Source organism: Thamnophis elegans, chromosome 6 (assembly GCF_009769535.1).
Source record: "Thamnophis elegans isolate rThaEle1 chromosome 6, rThaEle1.pri, whole genome shotgun sequence".
NCBI lineage: Eukaryota > Metazoa > Chordata > Lepidosauria > Squamata > Colubridae > Thamnophis > Thamnophis elegans.
Window position 1 is genome coordinate 67,888,250 of NC_045546.1, and position 19,261 is coordinate 67,907,510.

At 42.5% G+C, this 19,261-nt stretch overlaps 1 non-coding gene across 1 annotated transcript; it reads left to right on the plus strand.

Annotated features, from left to right (window-relative positions):
• The first annotated feature begins 14,474 nt into the window (after positions 1-14,474).
• LOC116510861 lies at positions 14,475-14,585 on the plus strand. The gene has a single exon (XR_004255694.1). It is a non-coding gene; the product is annotated as a U6 spliceosomal RNA (small nuclear RNA).
• Positions 14,586-19,261: the final 4,676 nt, after the last annotated feature.

The window sequence follows — 19,261 nt, forward strand, 5'->3', positions numbered from 1 at the left end:
AGTGTGCACATTCTTGCAGGTTCATTTGTGCAAATGGCTGGCAAGCACACGTGGACACAGATCTATTTGTGAGCAGCGGGCATGCATGCCCGCCACTCATGCAAATGGAGCTACGCATATGTGCATGAATGTTGCTTATACAAAACCATACCCTCCTTCCTTTCCCCGCCAGTCTGCCAAGCCAGAAAGGGCTTTACAGCACTCTCTCAGCAGTTTACAGTCAGCATATTGCCCCCAACAATCTGGGTCCTTATTTTACAGACCTGGAAGGCTGAGTCAACCTTGAGCCAGTCAGTATCAAGCTCTTGTTAGCGGGCAGAGTTAACCTACAATACTATATTCTAACCACTGCACAACCACAGGATTTTTTTTTTAAAGATTTTTATTTTTTGTTCTCTATACAATTATAGGTATACATTCACACAGTTATTATTCTTTTTTACATTCATTATTCTTATACATTTGTTGTTCCATTTACAGGGTTATAAGTTATAACTTAGCACGTGCCTTGTGGTGCCTCTGCCAGCTCAGGGCAGCGGGCTCAGCTGCAGCCCGGATGAACCGAGGAACTGCGGCTAGCCTCCTGCATTTTGCACCCCCTCCTAACCCCAACCGGTTTTCGCCTGTGCCTCTCTGCCATTTTGGGGCAGCCACCTCCTTGGCCAGCTGCCTGGTCTTGCCGGAGAATGGCCATCTTAGCATGAGATCGGCAACTCAAGTTTCAATAATACAAAGGAATGCTAAAAGACCGCAAATTGTTCACATTTTTGAGAATGAGGATGCTATCTATTCTGTGATGGAAAAATTAGCCAATAATGTCTCCTTGTACAAATATGCTATTATTATATAACTTGTACCACAGGATCTTTAAAACAAATGCTAAGATAGCCCTCAGCCTTTAACAACTCATGGGTGTGGCAGGAAAGGTTGGCGGCAGAAGAAGAGGGCAGTGGCAGAAGAAAGCAGTGGCGGTGGGAGGAGAGGGCAGTGGCAGTGGGAAGGGCAAGGTTAGCGTGCTCCCAGCCACATCCTGCGGCGCCTCCGACTGCCAGCTCAGGGTAGCACACTGAGCTGCAGCCCGGACAAGCCGAGGAACTGCGGGGAATCTCCCATGTGTTGCACCCCCCTCCCAGCCTTCTCTTGCACTTCTGTGCCATTTTCGGGTGCCCAGCTTGCTAGGCTGCCCCTGTCCCCACCACGGCTGCAACAGTGGTGGCTTCAGGAGATGCTGGCCAGTGGAAAGGCGGCTGCCCAGCCTGGCAAGATTCGTAGCCACATTGCTACGAAGCTTGCTGGGCCGGGAGGCCCACTCCCCACCAGCCAGTGTCTCCTGAAGTCTGCAGCGGGGATGGGGGCAGCCTGGCAAGCTTCGCAGCCACCATTGCAGCCACAAGGGGGACAGGGGCAGCCCGACTGTCAGCATTCCAGATATCATCCAAAATTAAATCAGAGTCCAAGGCAAAGTATTGCTCCAAGTTCCAATTTATTAAGAGAGACATGTTGGCACATCTGTGGAAAACCCGAATCTGAAAGCTTCCCGGTTATCCCCACCCAGTTGAAAGTTCATGATCTTGCCCCCACACCCACAAGTCTATCACATGGTCCAATCTTCCACTGCCATGCTGGCAGTTCCACCCATCCAGTTCCGGTCAGGCTCAAAGGTAAAGAGAACAAAATATGAATTTGGTTTCTAGAAAGGAATTTTTTATTTTGACAACACATTCTACTCCTTATTATTCCCCCTCCCAATTACCCACTAATGAAACAGATAGTAAAATAAGAGAGAGTGTGCCAGGCCAAAGTTCCTAAAAGGACCAGGCTGCAGGCCTGACAGGCAGGCGGCCTCTCCTCAGAAGAGAAATGTTTCCTGAAAGAGAATAATATAGGGGTTAACATAACAGAATTAACTACCTCTCCCCCCGCCCAGTGGGACCCTTTGGCTTGTCGGGAAACTTCTCATGGAATTGTTTTACTAGGTTATCAGTTTTTAGGTCCCAGCTTTTCACCCAAGTAGCTTCAGACAAAGGGTACCCCTTCCAATGCACTAAATACTGTAAGCGACCCCTATACAGCCTGGAGTCTAAGATTTTTTTAACCTCATAATGTGTTTCTCCTTCTACCACTACAGGAAGGAGGAAGGGGAGTTTGGGTGGATGGTCTTATGCTGTATCCAATTATTGGCTTCAACAAGCTACAATGAAATATTGGATAAATTTTCCCTAGAATTCTGGGTAGACTGAGTTGAACTGTAACTGGGTTAATTATCTTCACTATTGGGAATGGACCAGTGGTGGGTTTCAAATTTTTTTCAAACCTACTCTGTGGGTGTGGCCTCCTTTGTGGGAGTAGCTTGCCGGCCATGTGACCTGGTGGGAGTGGCTTGCCGGCCATGAGTTTTTTCTCTCTTTCCTTCCTTTTGTCTCTCTGTCCCTTTTTTCTTTTTTTCTTTCATCTCTCACTTTTTCTTTTTTTATTTCTTTCTTCCTTTCTTTCTCTTTCTCTCTCTGTGTGAGTTTGTCTCTCTGTGTGTGTGGGGGGGCTCTTTGCCTCTCCCTCCCTCCCTCCCTCCCTCCCTCTGTGTCTCTCTATGTGATTCTCTTCTCTATGTCTGTCTGTCTCTCTCTGTGTATCACTCTCCTCCCTCCCTCTGTGTTTGTGTCTGTCTCTCATTCCCTCTATCTCTCTGTGCATCTATCTGTCTGTCTGTCTCTATCACACACACACAGACACAGAAACAGACATACACACACATACTGTGGTCACCTTGTTGAGTGTTCCAATCACATTTGAAACACTCAACAACTGCCCTGTATTCATGTTTTTTTGCAGCATTCTGCAGACATGGGGGCAAAATATATGGTTAAAAGTACCTGGCAACGGCATTCTTCCCTGGGGGGCTCCACAGAACATCCCAAGACCAATGGCTCCGGGATGAGGGACGGAATCTTTGCCGTGGGCCAGTAAAGCTTCGTCCACCAGAGGCAGCAGGACCAAAGCCCCTCTCCCAACTGGCCTTTCCTCTGAGGGTGAAGGACCCAGCTGCCCCGCTGCTTCTGGCTTCCTTCCGAGAGTCTCCACTCTCCGGGGCTGTAATTGTGCAGGCTGTGCGTACGTGCTTATGTTTTCCACGGGGGCTCCGGAATCGCTCCATGCCTTGGAAAACAAAGGCACCCGCGGGCAGCGGAGCAGCCGGGACAAGGGAGTGCAACCCGCACGGCTTGTTCAAACAGCAAAAGAAGGGACAGGAGAGGAGTTCGTCTGTTTGAAAAGCCCCGCTTGGAACTCCTCTCCTGTTCCTTCTTTTGCTGTTTCTACATGCTGAGCGGATCACGCTACCTTGTTGGCAAGGGCACTTTGCAGCGACAGGGGCCAGGAGCGGTAACAGCGTTCCCGGAAGTTAATTACTTCCGGGTTCACCGACCAACCGGTCCACACGAACCGGGGTGATCCGGGAGGAACCCACCCCTGGAATGGACCTAGAAATTTTGGACCTAATTTCTTGCTAGGCATTCTTAATCTTATGTATTTGGTAGATACAAAAACTTTGTCCCCCACACGAAAGGGAGGTTGGAGCAAGCGACAAAGCATCCACCAACAAGTTCCTCCCTGCAGGGATGTGTTTAAGTTTGAATTGGAACCTTTGAAAGTATTGTGCCCAGCGAACTTGTTTGAGGGATAGTCTTTGATGGGCTTGGAGAGCTTCGAGGTTTTTATGATCAGTCCAGACCTCAAACGGCATATCCCCCCACTCTAGGAGATGTCTCCACGTGAGCAGGCACCACCTGATCGCCAATGCTTGCTTCTTTCTTCCAAATGGCCCACCTCCTTTCAGTAGTGGTGAGTTTTTTGTAAGCGCACGGCAAGAGGTGGCCTTCTTTATTCTTTTGCAGTAGCACTGCAGCTATCACTACATCACTGGATTATGAATGGTTGCTGTGGGTCGGGGTGGACAAATAGCCGTTTTACTTTCTCAAAGTCATGAAGTACCTTTTTGGCTTTGATAAGGTAGGTTTGAAGTCTATTGCACAATCTGTGGGCTGGTGAGGGGGAAGATAGTTGACATCTTCCTCACACCTCCGCCAAGTCCCAGTAGTCTTTTGGCACTTGTTGGACCCTTGGGGGTTTGGTGTCTGCTGCTGATGCTGCAGGTTCTGGACGGTCTGGGCTGTTGGGTTCAATCGTTCCTGGGTGACCTTTTGGCTCCACCGGTGGTAACGACCCAAAGTTGATAATCAATTTCCTAATGTCGTCCTCCCACTTTATTTGGTAATTTTTGAAGCTCCCCCCCCCCCCAGTTAGTGTTCCATCCACTTGCTCAAACCGAATGGGATGAGTTAGGGGTCTTGTGTGTATGCGTAGCTGTTCCACAATTGACATGCTGATTAAGCATCGGGTGCAGCCGGTGTCCACAATTGCCCCAACTTCCCCCTCCACTCCTGGTTCTGGCACTTAGAGGTTGCATTTTATTGTAAAGGGGCAGATGGGTGCACTAACCATTGGGTCGTCTTTAGCATTTTCCTCCTCCAAAGTCTCCCCATTGGTTGGACGTTTCATCACCTTAGGTTGGGGATCAGATTTCTGAGGTTGTTGGCCCAGATGACTCTTTTGTAGTGGCTTCTGGGGCCTTCTCTTTACCACACTGGCAGTTGGTGCGCACGTTTGTGATATTGGGGCTGGAATCAAGCACTTTGATGCTTTGTGGCCAGGTTGACAGCAACGTGGCATTTTATTGCCTCCCCAAGGGACGGAACCCAGTTGCATCTCTAAACTTAGAAACCACCTCATCATATTGTTCCGCTATCCATCCTGCAGCTTCCCCATCATTCATCCCCTCATTCATCCCTTCTGCTATTGTCGAGATCATTTCTTCATGGGAAGGTGGGGAAGTCAATCCCTGAGTTGGCCCTTGCCCAGTTATCTGACATGGTGCCATCTGCTGAGGGAAGGCAGATGCCTACTGGCATCTCTCCAATAACCTGGGAAGAAAGCCCATTCCAGTGGTGCTTGATTCACAGGTTGCAGCCCAAACATCGGTTGCTGGCTAGGGGGAGATATAGGCCAAGCCCCTTTCTGCTGGCTGGATTGATTTTCCCATGTTGGTGGCCAAGACTGCAGTCATTGGCATTTCTCCCATCCATGACCTGGGAAGAAAGCCCATTCCAGTGGTGCTTGATTCACAGGTTGCAGCCCAAACATTGATGGCTGATTAGGAAGAGATGTTGGCCAAACTCCTTCCTGCTGGCTAGGTTGAATTCCCCATGTTGATAGGAAATCTGTCTGCGATGCAGCTGCAGGGTAATGGGTCATTTCATTTATCGCTGTATGGAAGGAGTCAAAATCTCCACTCCAGTATATTGCAGAGCTTTTGCTAGGGAGGGAGAGGGAGTATTCACTCACATTTGGCTGCACAAGTTGGCCTGGGAGGCTCCAATCATCTTGTCGGCTACTGGGTGATTGTTCTTGCCCTCTCCAGCCATGTGTTGAAATAGCTTTTTCAACCCCCTCCGGATGCATCTTTCCAGATGCTATAATTCTCCAATTTTGCTTATATATACTAGTTGTACCCAGCCACGCGTTGCTGTGGCCCAGTCTGGGTGTAGTGAGGCGGTGGATGGGTGCTACCATTGGTCAGGTCTCAGGGTTGCTGAGCTGGGCGAGACTGGTTGGGGGAGACGGTGGCTGTTGGCCTCATGGAAGTTGTTGAGCATCTCCTCGGAGGAGCTGCGCTCGGGCTCCCCCAAGTCCGTGGCCCACGAGAGTGAGATGTCCAGGATCTCGGAAGAGAAGTCCTCAGTGTGCCACCTCACGGGGCACCCAGGGGCCGCCCCAGCCCACCTGCACCTCAGACTGACACCGCTACTGCTGCCCCGTCGGACCCGCTTTGGCGAGGCCATAGCTGGCTCACTGTGAGGGCGGGTGGAGAGCGCGTGTGGCCGGCCAGGCTGAGGAGATGCTCTGCTTCCTCTGGAGCTCTGCTGGGCTGGCCGGGGGTAGGCTGGCTTAAGGGTGGGGGGAGGCGGCCAAGGGATGGCGCAGGTGGCACCCCACCACAGACAGCAAATTCCCGGCAGGAGGAGAGGGGGAGGCCAAAGGGCTTCGGCTCCTCTTGGCGGAAATGGCCGAAGCTCGTCAGAGGAGGGGCGGAAAGGGGAAAGGGTGCGGCCGCAGCCCAGCCACAGATATAAAGGGACCATCGGGACAAAGCTGGAGAGAGGCCGAACTGTTCCGAATATACTATATTCACTAAGTGAACGCTATGGTAAACGACACAGCTCAATTCCAACGCAATGTCACACGAAATAATTAAATCAAAATGAAAATAAGTTGAACTCTATGAAAATTCAATATAACAATGCAATCGGAAACATTGAAATGGAATCATGAAATATTTAGTATAGCGTGTGTTGCTTTTATGTCCACCAGATGGCGCTGGAAACATTGAAATGGAATCATGAAATATTTAGTATAGTGTGTGTTGCTTTTACGTCCACCAGATGGCGCTGGAAACATTGAAATGGAATCATGAAATATTTAGTATAGTGTGTGTTGCTTTTACGTCCACCAGATGGCCCTGGAAACATTGAAATGGAATCATGAAATATTTAGTATAGCGTGTGTTGCTTTTACGACCACCAGATGGCGCTGGTTTTAAAAAAAGCATGTTTTTACAAAAAATCATCTTTTTACCTGTCACAGGTGCGACATCTATGTAATATACGTATATAAAAACATTCACGTATTTGAATGCAATGTTGTGTCAAAATTTCAAAGCAATCGGTGAAGAACTTTCGGAGATTCTCAATTTTGAACAAACAACCATTACATTTTTATTTATATAGATACGCAAGAAGTTTTTATTTTTATTAAACAACACAAAAAATCATCATCTTACATTACATCTTGTAGAAAGTGTGTCAATTGGTTACAATTAGCTTTCGTGCATCTCTTCCAAGTCATTACTTATATTCATATCAGATGTCAAAGATTCTTAATGAATCTTACTATCATCATAGCATAATTCTCATTTGATTGAAGTTGTTTTAGTCTCCTTTTGCCTAAAATAATTCATAGTTAAAAACACAAGCACCTGATGACATTTCATTAGTTATTACAAAAATCATCCAATAACCTTAAGCCTTTATAACATATTCTAAATAAAGATTAGTTGACAAAGTTTCTAAGCCTTTTTTTCCCAAGTCACTGTTTACAATTTGTGTCCAGGTTCCTTTTGCTATGGAACTGTACCTGTATCCCTTATCATTGTCATTCCATTATCAGCTGTTATAGTTAATATTAACAGAAGATCCTTTACTGTTTATATCCATTTTCTTCTCATCAAACCAACACTTATTGCCATTATTGATTATTTAACATAACAATCTAAAAGTTACTGAATTACTACTTACTAATTATAAAACTTAGTTAATTTTTTGTTATCAACTTTCATATATCCAATAACATTATACCTTTATAACATATTCAAAATAAGGATTAATAAACATTATTTCTAATTCTTTTTCCCCAAGTCACTGTTTGCAATTTATTCCTTAGGTTAAACATTGGTGTGTGTGTGTGTGTGTGTGTGTGTGTATAAAATTAACTATATCTATTATCATTTGATTATTATTGTTATCATTAATATTTGTTAACAAAATCATTTGCTACCTTGTTACCATTATCAACTATTTATTTAACAAAGCAATCTAAAAAATGCTGAATTCCTACTTACTAAGCACCAAACTTAGCTACTTTTTTATTATCAACTTTCATATATCAATCTGTATCCTTCCAGAAGGCATATATATTTTTATTTCTTTTGCCATTTGTGGAATTAATATTTGTTTATTTCCTTAGTAAAGTTTTTATGGACATCTCTCATCATCTCTTCCAATCAAATGGCGCCCTCCATTTGCTACTTTAATTAATTTATTTTTGGTTGTCGATCGTGCTTCTGGTAAGGTTTCTCTCCTTAAAACCATCATTTTTCCCTTTTTTCTTCTTCTGTGCCTTGAAATTCGGGGTACAGCTCCAGTCCATCAAATTCCCTTTTCCATACTCCCATTTTTTCGGTTTCAACCACTTTCACTTCACAAATCAAATCATTAATTTTCTTATCTTTATATTCATTTTTCTCTTCAATTTTTGGGGCTCCATCTTCATTATTTTTTTTCTAGTATAAACTCCATCTTCTTCTCAATTCTCCCAGTTACCTCTAATAAATTTTGAATTCCATCCCAAATCTTTTGCAAAATTAAAGTTTCCTCTTCTGAAAATTGATCCATATTTCCAAATTGTAAATTACTGCCACTTTAGCTCAGAGGTGTAGAGAACAAAAGATGACCTTGGTTTCTAGAAAGGAATTTTTTATTTTGACAACACATTCTACTCCTTACTATTCCCCCTCCCAATTACCCACTAATGAAACAGCATAGTAAAATAAGAGAGGGTGTGGCAGGCCAAAGATCCTAAAAGGAACCAGCTGCAGGCCTGACACTGACAAGGGTTCACCTGTGGCTGCATGCCATTTTCAGGTGCCCAGCTTGCCGGGCTGGTTGGCCCCTTCCCACTGGTCAGCGTCTCCCAAAGCTGCCATCATTGCAACCGTGGCGGAGACGGGGGCAGCCCGGCAAGCTGGTCACCCAAAAATAGCACGGAGGTGCGGCTGAAGGCTGGGAGGTGGGTGTAAAATGCCCCTGTCCCTGCCATGGGTGCAATGACGGTGGCTTCGGGAGATGCTGGCCGGTGGGGGGGGGGGTAGGCTAGCACGAATGCTTACCTGTTTGTAGGCAGGGGGACCAGCAAGAGATGATCCCTCTAATATCCTGTCCCAAGCCATGAGGGGCTTTCAAGGTGACAACCAGCATCTTGAATTGCACCTGTAAGCAAATTAGCAACCAATGCAACTCCTGCAGGAAAGGTGATACAAGTGTACACCGAGGTATGAACAAAATGATGTGGGATGCTGCATTTTGCACCAACTGAAGCTTCCAGATGTTCTTCAAGGCCAACCACATGTAGATCGCGCTGCAATAGTCAAGACGGAAAGTGACTTGGGCATGAATGACCGTGAGTAGGGATTGTTGGTCCAGGAAAGAGTATGTCTCTCAATCTACAGAATCCATTAGGTTTGCGGGAAATGTGGAGAACTGCATAATTTCTCTTCTGTGTCCCATTTAATAATCAGAAATAGAAAGTAGATTATACCCCAGTTAATAAGAAAAATAATTAACCCTTGCAGGATGCAGTTTCCAAAGTACCTACCCAACTAAATAACTCCGAGGACATCCAAATGTTCATTTTGTGTATTTTTTTTCCAGATGCTTGGCCAAAACAGAATAATGTTCTTGCCAGGGATAGAAACTAGAACAGCCTGATCACATCACTCTCTGGGTGCTAGCACCTGATCAGCATTTTTATTAGACCCTTGAGTGCTCACTAGCCACAAATAAAATATTTATCCCATTAACATTGCAACACTCTTCCTATAGGTGCTGGCACAAGTGAAGAACTATTTGGGGCAAAGGTGATATTCACTAATTTATTAATGTTTGTGATTATTACAACAGAAAACACCTAGTGACACTACATTAGGGGCAAATCAGAGTAGATGGAGGAAAAAAAATATTCAGAAATATTTTGAAAGCCAAGACTTTAGATAGATGAACTGTCAAGGTTCCGAGTAATGAACCCAACCAATTTACAAACTCTGAGACTTTTAACTTTCTCAAATAACTGTTGTATTGAGTACATCATTTCGGCAAGTTGTTGATGACTGATCTGACATTCCAAAGCCCCCCCCCCCCCAAAGTATGTCAGCTGAGAAATGGAAAAAATGCCCGTGACAGTCCCAATCCATTTCAAAATTGACATGTATAGTCATGGGTTCCACTCTTGACATGGATGGGCATGCAAGCATAGATTCACCAATTATAAATATCCAGATTATTCACATAGCAAAATATGCTGTATTATGCTAGAGCAATACAAAATTAACAGGAGGCCAGCATTTATTTACTTGTACATTATATATTCAGTACATATAGTTGCAAGGGTTTGAAGTACATACATCAAGAGAGTGAAGAAAGAATCTTCAAGTCCAAACTCATAGGAAATACAATCAAGGCAATTAACACCTGGGCAATTCCAGTCATTAAATACACAGCTGGAATAGTATACTGGACTCAAGCAGAACTAAATCCCTGGATGGGAAGACTAGAAAATAATAATATGAATTATGCCCTTCATCCTCAGAGTGTTGTTGACTCTACTTACCAAGGAAAATAGGTGGGTATGGAATGTTGCAAGTACATCAGATGACTGAAGAGGAAAAAACGGCATTGAAAGAATATCTGAAGGATAGTGAAAAAGATAGTGAAAAAGAAGCTAGTATATCAGGAAGACTTACTAAATACTGGAGAGACCAAAATGTCCTATAAAAATGACCGAATGAAGAACAGAAAATAGGCATGAAAAGATAAAGTATTACATGGCCAATATACTAAAAAACAAACAAACAGATAAAGCAGATAACAAGACCTGGCAATGGCTAAGAGCAGGAAAGTTGAAGAGACATGCAAATTCTGGCTGGAACAAGACCAAGCCTTAAGAACAAATGCATACAAAACCAGAATTGAGAAGACACCAACAGATAGCAAATGCAACCATTGCAAAGAAGTAGAAGAAATAGTGAACTACCTGGTTAGCTGCTGCAAGAAGATTGCATAGACTGACTATAAACAATGGTATGACGAAGTAGTAACAATGGTGGCATTGAAAGATCTCAAGAAGGTTCCCTGAAAATGGCATGCTGAACAACAGGGCATTTATTTCCTCTTCCTGACAACAAACAGCTGATTTTGCCACCAAACCTGATACTTTGGCAGTGTTTTTTGGTGCATTTTTTTCAATTTTTTATTCTCTTACATGCCATTTTATGTATACATTCACATAATAGTTATTCTTTATATTTGTCATTCTTATACATTTATTATTTCATATTGCTTTATTTACCATTCCTTCCTTCTGTTGTAACACCACCTTATATTCCCTTTCTTTTCTCCCTCCCTTCTCTACTTCCTTCCTTCCTCCTCTCCTCCCCCTTCTTTCTTCCCTTACCTTTCTCCTACTCCTACTCTTTCTCTTCCCCTTCCCCTTCCTACTCTCTCTCCTTCTCTTTCTCTCCCTTCCACCCTCCTCTCCTTACCTCTTTCTTCTTTCCCTCATCTTCCTTTCATTTTCTCCTCCTTTCTCCCTTTCTTTTTCTATTGTTGTTGGTGTCTATTTCAAATCTCAGTTTTTGTTTCCTTGGGATGGTATTTCCGCAAGCCCAGATATAATTTACTATCATTTCTTATTCCCTTACCTTCACTAATCTATCCTAGTTATGTTCCCCCCCCTTTATATCTCACTCTTGAATATATACTTATATATTTAATATTTTCTTTTCTGTTTTCCCCTTCTTCCCCACCTTTTCATTTAATAGTGCATCGTCTGGGTTCTTTATCTTCTCCCTACTTTCTTTTCCAGCTTCCTTTCTCTAGCCAATCATAAAATCTTCCCTATGTCTTGAAGTACTCTGAGTCCTCTTTATCCTTTATTTTCATTGTCAACCTATTCATCTCTGCACAATCCAATATCTTTTATTATCTCTTTGTTTGTTGGTAGCTTATTTAATTTCCAATTTTGGGCAAATACAATTCTTGCTGCTGTAGTTATATGTATAATCAAATAAGTATCCTCTTTCCTGAATTTCTCTGGGATAATGCCTAGTAGAAATAGGCATTAATGCCTATTTCTTGTTGTAACATTTTCTTTAACCATACTCTTATTTTAGTCCAATATTTCCTTGCTTCTGCACATGTCCACCACATGATAGTATAAACCTATTGCTTGTTGACACTTCCAACATTTTGCTGACTTGTCTTTAAACATATTTGCTAATTTTCCCGGTGACATGCACCATCTGTAAAACATTTTGTATGTTTTCTTTGTAAGCTGTTGACATAGTTAATTTATAGTTCCTTTCCCATAGTAGTTGCCACTTTTCTAGCTCAATCGTGTGGCCAAAATTCTTTGCCCAAGTTAACATTGTAACTTTAACCACTTTTTTTTCTAGCATAGTTCTTAATAGGTAGCTACCACATTTTTTGGAGTATAAGATGCACCTTTTTCCCCTCAAAAAAGAGGCTGAAAATCTAGGTGCGTCTTATATACTGTATACAGCATATTTTGCCTCCCAAAACTCCACCCCTTCACCAAAATGGCCATACATAGCTTTGTAGGAGGTTTTCAGAGAGCTTCTGGGGGCCAGGGAGAGCAGAAATGAGTGAAAAATCGGCCGTTTATTGCTCAATTCCCCCCCCCCCCAGCCCTCAGGAGCACTCCATAAGTCTCCTAAAGGCTATCCATGCCTGTTTTTTGAAAACAAATGGGCCATTTTTGGGAGGTTTGCAGAATGCAATATATATATATATATATATATATATATATATTAATTTGCCTCTTCAAAACCTTGCTGCGTCTTATACTCCTAAAAATACGGTATAGTGTTTCTTAATTGTTCTTTCTTCCATTCCCGTAAGTATCTTATCCAACTCCCAACTTCCTAAGTTAAAACCGTACTCCCTTTTATCTTTTTCATATCTTGATTGTATTTGCAATTGTGAAACCCATCCTATATCAATCCCTTGTTTTTCTAATAGTTTTTGTTTTACTTTCCCCCTTTCTGTTAAGATATCTTTGTATATAATAATATTTTTCATACTACTAATATTTTGATGTGTCAATGCTTCTATTGTTGAAAGCCACATTGGTATTTCTAAGTAATGTTTCCCTTTCACTCTTTCCCATATTGTTAATAATCCATTCCTTACATAATGTCTTTGAAAATAGCCATGTGCCTTATTTTTGTTATACCACTTGTTATACCAAGCATGCCAGCCCAGTTGCAAATCATGATCCTCCAATGTCAATAATCTTGTATTTCTCAATAAAATCCATTCTTTCATCCAAGCTAGTCCCGCTGCTTGATAGTACAATTCCCAGTTTGGAATTGAAATCCACCTTGAACTCTTGCATCTTGCAAAATTTTTATATTAATTCTTGCATTTCCCCCCTGCCATATATATTTCCCCACTATTTTATTCATACTTTCAAAGTATTTTTTCTCTAATTTTATTGGTTTTGTTTGGAATAGGTATAGCAATCTTGGTAATATATTCATCTTTACTACTGCTATCCTTTCCATCAATGATAATTGTAGGTTTTTCCACCTTTCCAGATCTATTTCTATTTGTTTTCTCACCTTATAATAGTTATCCTCCTTTAGTATTACACATGTTGATGTCAATTGAATACCCAAATATTTCACTTTTTTCCCCACCTGTATGTCCAGTTTCCCTGTCAACTCTCTTTTCTGTTTTTCTGTCATGTTTTTCACCAAAATTTTAGTTTTGTCTTTATTACTCTTTAAGCCTGCTACTTCTCCATATTCTTCTATTATTTCAACTAGTTTTAGCCCTGTTTCTATTGGATCCTCCATGATAAACACCAAATCGTCCGCAAATGCTTGTAATTTATATTCTTCTTTTTTAACCCTCAAAAGGTAACCCTTTTACCTCTTTATTTTGTCGTATTTCTCTATTCAAAATCTCTAGTGTCAATATAAATAATAATGGTGATAGTGGACATCCTTGTCTAGTTCCCTTTGTAATTGCTATCTTTCCTGTCATATTACCATTTACCATTACCTTTGCTGATTGGTTATTGTATATCATTTTAACCATAATCAAATTTTATAATCCAAAGAGTAGATTAGTAGATTGATTGTAGTCCTGGAGTCGCCCACATCTGCCCAAGCACCAGCCTCCAATAAACCAAGCCCTGTTCTTGGACCCCGTCTTCAGGTTCTTGCTACCTTAATCCATTCACTTTATAATGCCAATGAGAAGTAAAAAAGGAAAAAAAATAGGAAGCAAAAGAAAAAAAAGATTGGTGAAAAGGCACTCATGCCCCAGAAAACGGGGGAGCGGGGCACAAAATTAATTCCACATTGGTAAGCCACACCTCATTGCAAAGAGGCAAAAAAAGAGAGACAGAGAAAAAAAAGAAGGAAAAAGATAAAAATTGCATAAGTAAAGGATGAGCCAAAGTAGCCAAATGAACAAAAGGAGAGGGGAAAATAAGAATCTTTAGTATAAATTGTCTGGATTATCCAAAGTTCTTCTCCCAGTAAAAAAAAGGGGGAAAACACACTGTCAGAAAGACTTTCTCAGGAGCCATTATAATGTAGCAAGAGAGGGCAAGTTAGTGTTTACACAGCTGGTCTTATTTTCTTTCTTCTAGAGGGACTTTATCATCAATTCGTTGTTGTCAGCAATAGTTCAAGGTCAACCCTTCTTAAGCAGCTTTTATTCAGGCAACATTTACTGCTAGATAGCAATGCAGACAATTAATTCATCATATTTATCTTTTAAGTTCCTTCCTTCGAAAGCAGCACATATACTAAAATTGGAACGATACAGAGAAGATTAGCATGCCCCCTGCGCAAGGATGACACGCAAATTCGTGAAGCGTTCCATATTTTTAGCCGAGAATGAAACTTAAAATAATGCAAGATGTACGTGAGAGAGGAGGCTTGAAATTGCCAAATTTAAAACTATACTATGAACCAGTAGTTGTATCACTATTCAGTAACTGGATCAATTCAACAGACAATAGAACACTTAACATCGAAGGGCATGATTTGGTATACGGTTGGCATGCTTATCTGATATATGACAAGAAGGTGGATAAGAATTTTAAAAGTCATATTTTAAGGAATGCTCTATTGCATGTCTGGAAAAAATATCAACATAAACTAAACGACAAGATACCTATGTGGGCAATTCCCTGACATGCAATAGAGAACATAAGTATAGCACAAAAACAGGATGTAACTACATATAGACAACTTCTTACTATAGAAAGAGGTGTATTACAGCTAAAACCCTTGAATGTATTAAAAGAGGAAAAGGTAATCCAAACATGGTTTCAGTATGGACAGTTACAGGCCAGATGGAAAAAAAGATCAGAAAATTGGTATTACGCAAAATGAGGACAATTTACTAAAACAAATTAGGGATCAAAGTCAAATGCATATAAAAAGGTTATATAATGTATTAATAGAAATGGATTCGGAAACAGAACTAGTTAAAGATTGCATGATAAAGTGGGCACAAAATTTTGAAGAACCAATAATGCTGGATACATGGGAAAAGATATGGGTAAGGAATGTAAAATTCACGCAAGGCCAAAATCTGAGAGACAATTTTTATAAGATGTTTTATAGATGGCATTTAGATCCTAAAAAACTGGCTTGTATGTATCTGAATTTACAACCTAAATGCTGGAGATGTGATTGTGTTGATGCTACATATTACCATATATGGTGGACTTGTAAGAAGGTTAAAGCATTCTGGATAAAATATGGTGGATTATGCAAAATATTTTTAAAAAGAGGATAAAGTTTACCCCTTAGTTATCCCTGTTAGGTATAACTACTGATTGTACTGTCATAGAGACTAACTTGATTTTGTACTTAATAACGGCAGCAAGACTGTTGGTGGCGCAATACTGGAAGAAGGAAGATTTGCCTACTATTCAAGAATGGACATTAAAAGTAACAAACTTAGCAGAGATGGCTAAAATATCAGCATATCTTAAGGATCACTCAGATGAGAAATATAAACTGGAGTGGAGAAGATGGATTGACTATATTAAATAAATACAGGACTAAGAAATTCCAGATAGTTTATGACTGAAAAAGTGAGGAATGATATAATCTGTTTAGAGTTAGCCTAACAAAAGAGGAGTTAAAGCACAAATGAAAGAGGATACTAACTTTCTTTTAGTCTATTTTAGAATATGTTTGTTAAAGATTTATACCCTGTATTTGCTCTGGGAAGTCGGGGGGGGGGGAAGGTTGGGAGGGGGTTGTGTTCGGGTGGGGAGGGTGGGGGAGGGAAGGTAAATATTTGTAAAAGCTTTTTTTTTTAAATTTTCAATTAAAAAAAAGAAAGCAAATCTCAAAGGTTATCAAAAGTTACTGAGAAAATCAAAGGCATAGAGTGAAAGTCAAAAACCAAAAGATTCCAATTTGCTTTCTAACCCTTATGCAGTTCTCAAGATCTATCGCTTCCTTGTTCTGCTAATGGCTCTGTCTGTTCGCTGCTGGTCCGAAGGCAGGAGAGCTTAGTAATGCGCGCACACCCCACTCTATCTCCTGCCTCTTTCTTTAAAACGTTTTCAACTGGAGGTTAAAAGTTAATTTACAGGAATGTTGCACTTTCGAGCAATCTTATTATCTTACCCAGACAATCACCACGCTGATTCCCAAGTTTTGTTGCAGTCCCTCAGCTGTGGTAGCTCTCAATGGCTGCCTTCCCTGCTTTGGGCCTGGTGGCAATTGCAGGCATTTTAGAGGAATTGTGAGTTCCCCAACCACACCCACTTGCACCTCCCCCACTTCACTGTCCCCCCAGGACAGCTATGGTTAACCAACCCCCAACACAGCAGGGAATCTGACGGTTTGTTGGCACACATTTTAAAGGAGCAACTAATGTTCCCCTTTTATCCCCATTTGTCTAGTCCAACTCCTTAAGCAGGAGGTTGGACTAGAAGACCTCCAAGGTTCTTTCCAACCCTGTTTTCTATGATTCTCCCATCGTATAAATTGTTTATGAAGCTATTGAACAGTACTGAGAGAACCTTGAGGTATCCCATTGCATATTTCCCTCCATTTGGATGCAGTTCCATTAAGGACTACATGTTGAGTGCAGTTGATCAGCCAGTTATTAATCCATCTGGTGGTGATGCTGTCTAATCCACATTTTTCTATCAATTAGCTCCAAAGGATCTTTTTTCTTTGAAGACATTTTGGTTCTCAACCAAGAACTTTCTTCATCTGAGAGGATAGTGGGAAATGGAAGGATTTACAGTATATTCCTTGCAGACAGATGGTCATTTGCATCATTTTAGAGGGTTGTTGAAGCACTAGGATGTTTATCTGTGTCCTCCAGGTCACCTGAGTAGTGTTCCTGGTTCCTGTAGTCTGCATTTCCCCTCTTTTTTCCTCTGGAAATCCATTCCTACTCCTACACCATTCAAAGGGTGTTCATTCCAAATCGTATAGCTAAAGGTCTGTAGAGATTCTCAGTCATTCAGATCATGGTTGTCCCAAAGCAGGTTGTGCTGCTTTTTCAGGAGGCAACTGGACTTTCTTGTTTTTTCTTTGAAAACATTTTGCTTCTCATCCAAGAAGCTTCTTCAGCCCTGATAGGATAGTAGGGAATGGAAGGATTTATATTCCTTCCATAAATATATAGTCTTCAATGAGTTAACACTGGCTAACTCAACATGTGGACAGTTCAGTGCTACACAAGCTCCTTGCCTCTCCAGACTGCTGGCAGCCAAGGGCGTGCATTCACACACACACACACACACACACACACACACACACACACACACACACTCCATGTTTGCAGAGTTTTATCCACAGAGAAGGTGACAGCCTTCCCCCTAATCCCAGGCATGATTGGCAGTTTGTAAGCTCAGATGTGAATAAAAGTCTCCAAGTTTGGAGTGCGTGTGCAGAACATGCCAAAGGAGAAATTCTTCTCCCTATCCCAGACATCATTGGCATTTCCCTGTCTGGTGTCCCTGCCCAGCAAATCAGGAGGTGGAGGAGAATGCTGCTGGACATGGAAGCGTGGAAGAGAAAGTTTGCAGGAAGGAGGAGCTGATGTCGTGATGACACAACATGCGATCTTGGAGCTCCAAGATAGCAGTCGATACTTTTGCCACTGGGTGATCCTCTTGGACCTAAACCATCCCGAAGAAATGGTGACAGAGGAGAATATGTCCTGCTGATCTCAGGGAATTGATATGAATTGTAGGTGATGACTGTGGAAGGGATGCACGGAAGTTTTTGTAACCAATTGACACACTTTCTACAATTTGTAATGGAAGATGGTTTTGTGGTTTTTGTGTGTGTTTTGTCTGTTTGTGTTTATTCAAAAATAAAAAAATCTTTATAAAAAAAAGAAAGTTTGCAGAAAGCAGTTCCCTTCGAATCCAACTTCTGCCTTGACAGATCTCTAGAGAGCAAGAGGAGGCCGCAGGGGAACAGTTCTCGAAAGGGAATCCCTGTTTCCAATCATGTATGGTAAGGATGCTGGCTTGTTGGGGCAGCCTTCCCTCATGCAGCTCCCCCACTACCCCTTCCTCCTCTCTGTCAAGATGGAAGTTGGACGCAGAGGAAACAGCTTCCTGCAAACTTTCTCCTCCTTGCTTCCATACATAGCAGTGTCATCCTCCACCTCCTGTGGGAGGCAGGCAAGGCTGGAAGGGTGGATCCAGGGGTCTCCAGCAGAGGAAGGCAAGACCAAGGTGAGCACCAGAGACTTTGTAATCAAAGCAGCAATAGGATGGAGAACACCAGGGGAGACCAAAATGAGGGAGCAAGGGAATGGCGAAAGGGCAACAGGGCTGCTGGTGGCCAAGTGCTAAGGCAGGATTTCCCTCAGATCCTCCTTCCCTCTCATTCCAATCTCCCTCCTTCCCGGCATTCCTCCTTCTCATTCCCATCTCCCTCCCTTCTGCATTTCTCTAGGTTAAAGAGAAGCTCCTCTTCCCTATTACCCACTCCTCCCTTCTTGCTGCGCTATCAGCTGGCTAATCTACCTGCATATTCTCACATACACAGCTGTGAGAGATTGAATCTGTGAATTCCCATCTCCTTTCTTCCCTCCCTCCCTTTCTGATTCCCATCTCCTTCCTTCCTTCATGCTCAGAAAGAAATGAGGGGGGAGAGATTGCCAGCACTGCTGGTGGCCTTGCTGCAGGCAGCTGTAGCTTTCCCACATGGGGACAGGGGTGGTCCTGGGGAAAGGGAAGTGCTTATGTGCTGTGAAGCCTGGCTGGTGAGCAGGCCATGGAAGCACTGGTGCAGGGTGCTGCACTGATGTACAACTTGGTAGCAGCCATCTGGGCTAGAACACAGTCAGATTTAGATCTGTGTGGCCATCCTGGAGCCAGTGGGCCCATGCATGTACACAGGAGACAGCGAGATGGGGCAGTGTCCTGGGTGAAAGGGAAGTGCTCAGAACGCAGTCAGACAGGCACACCTACCCCACACAATTGTTGCCTCCTATACCCATGGGGTGGGGACGCCTCTCCGCTGGCTCCAGGGCAGCCCCGCAGATATAAGACTGATCACATTCTG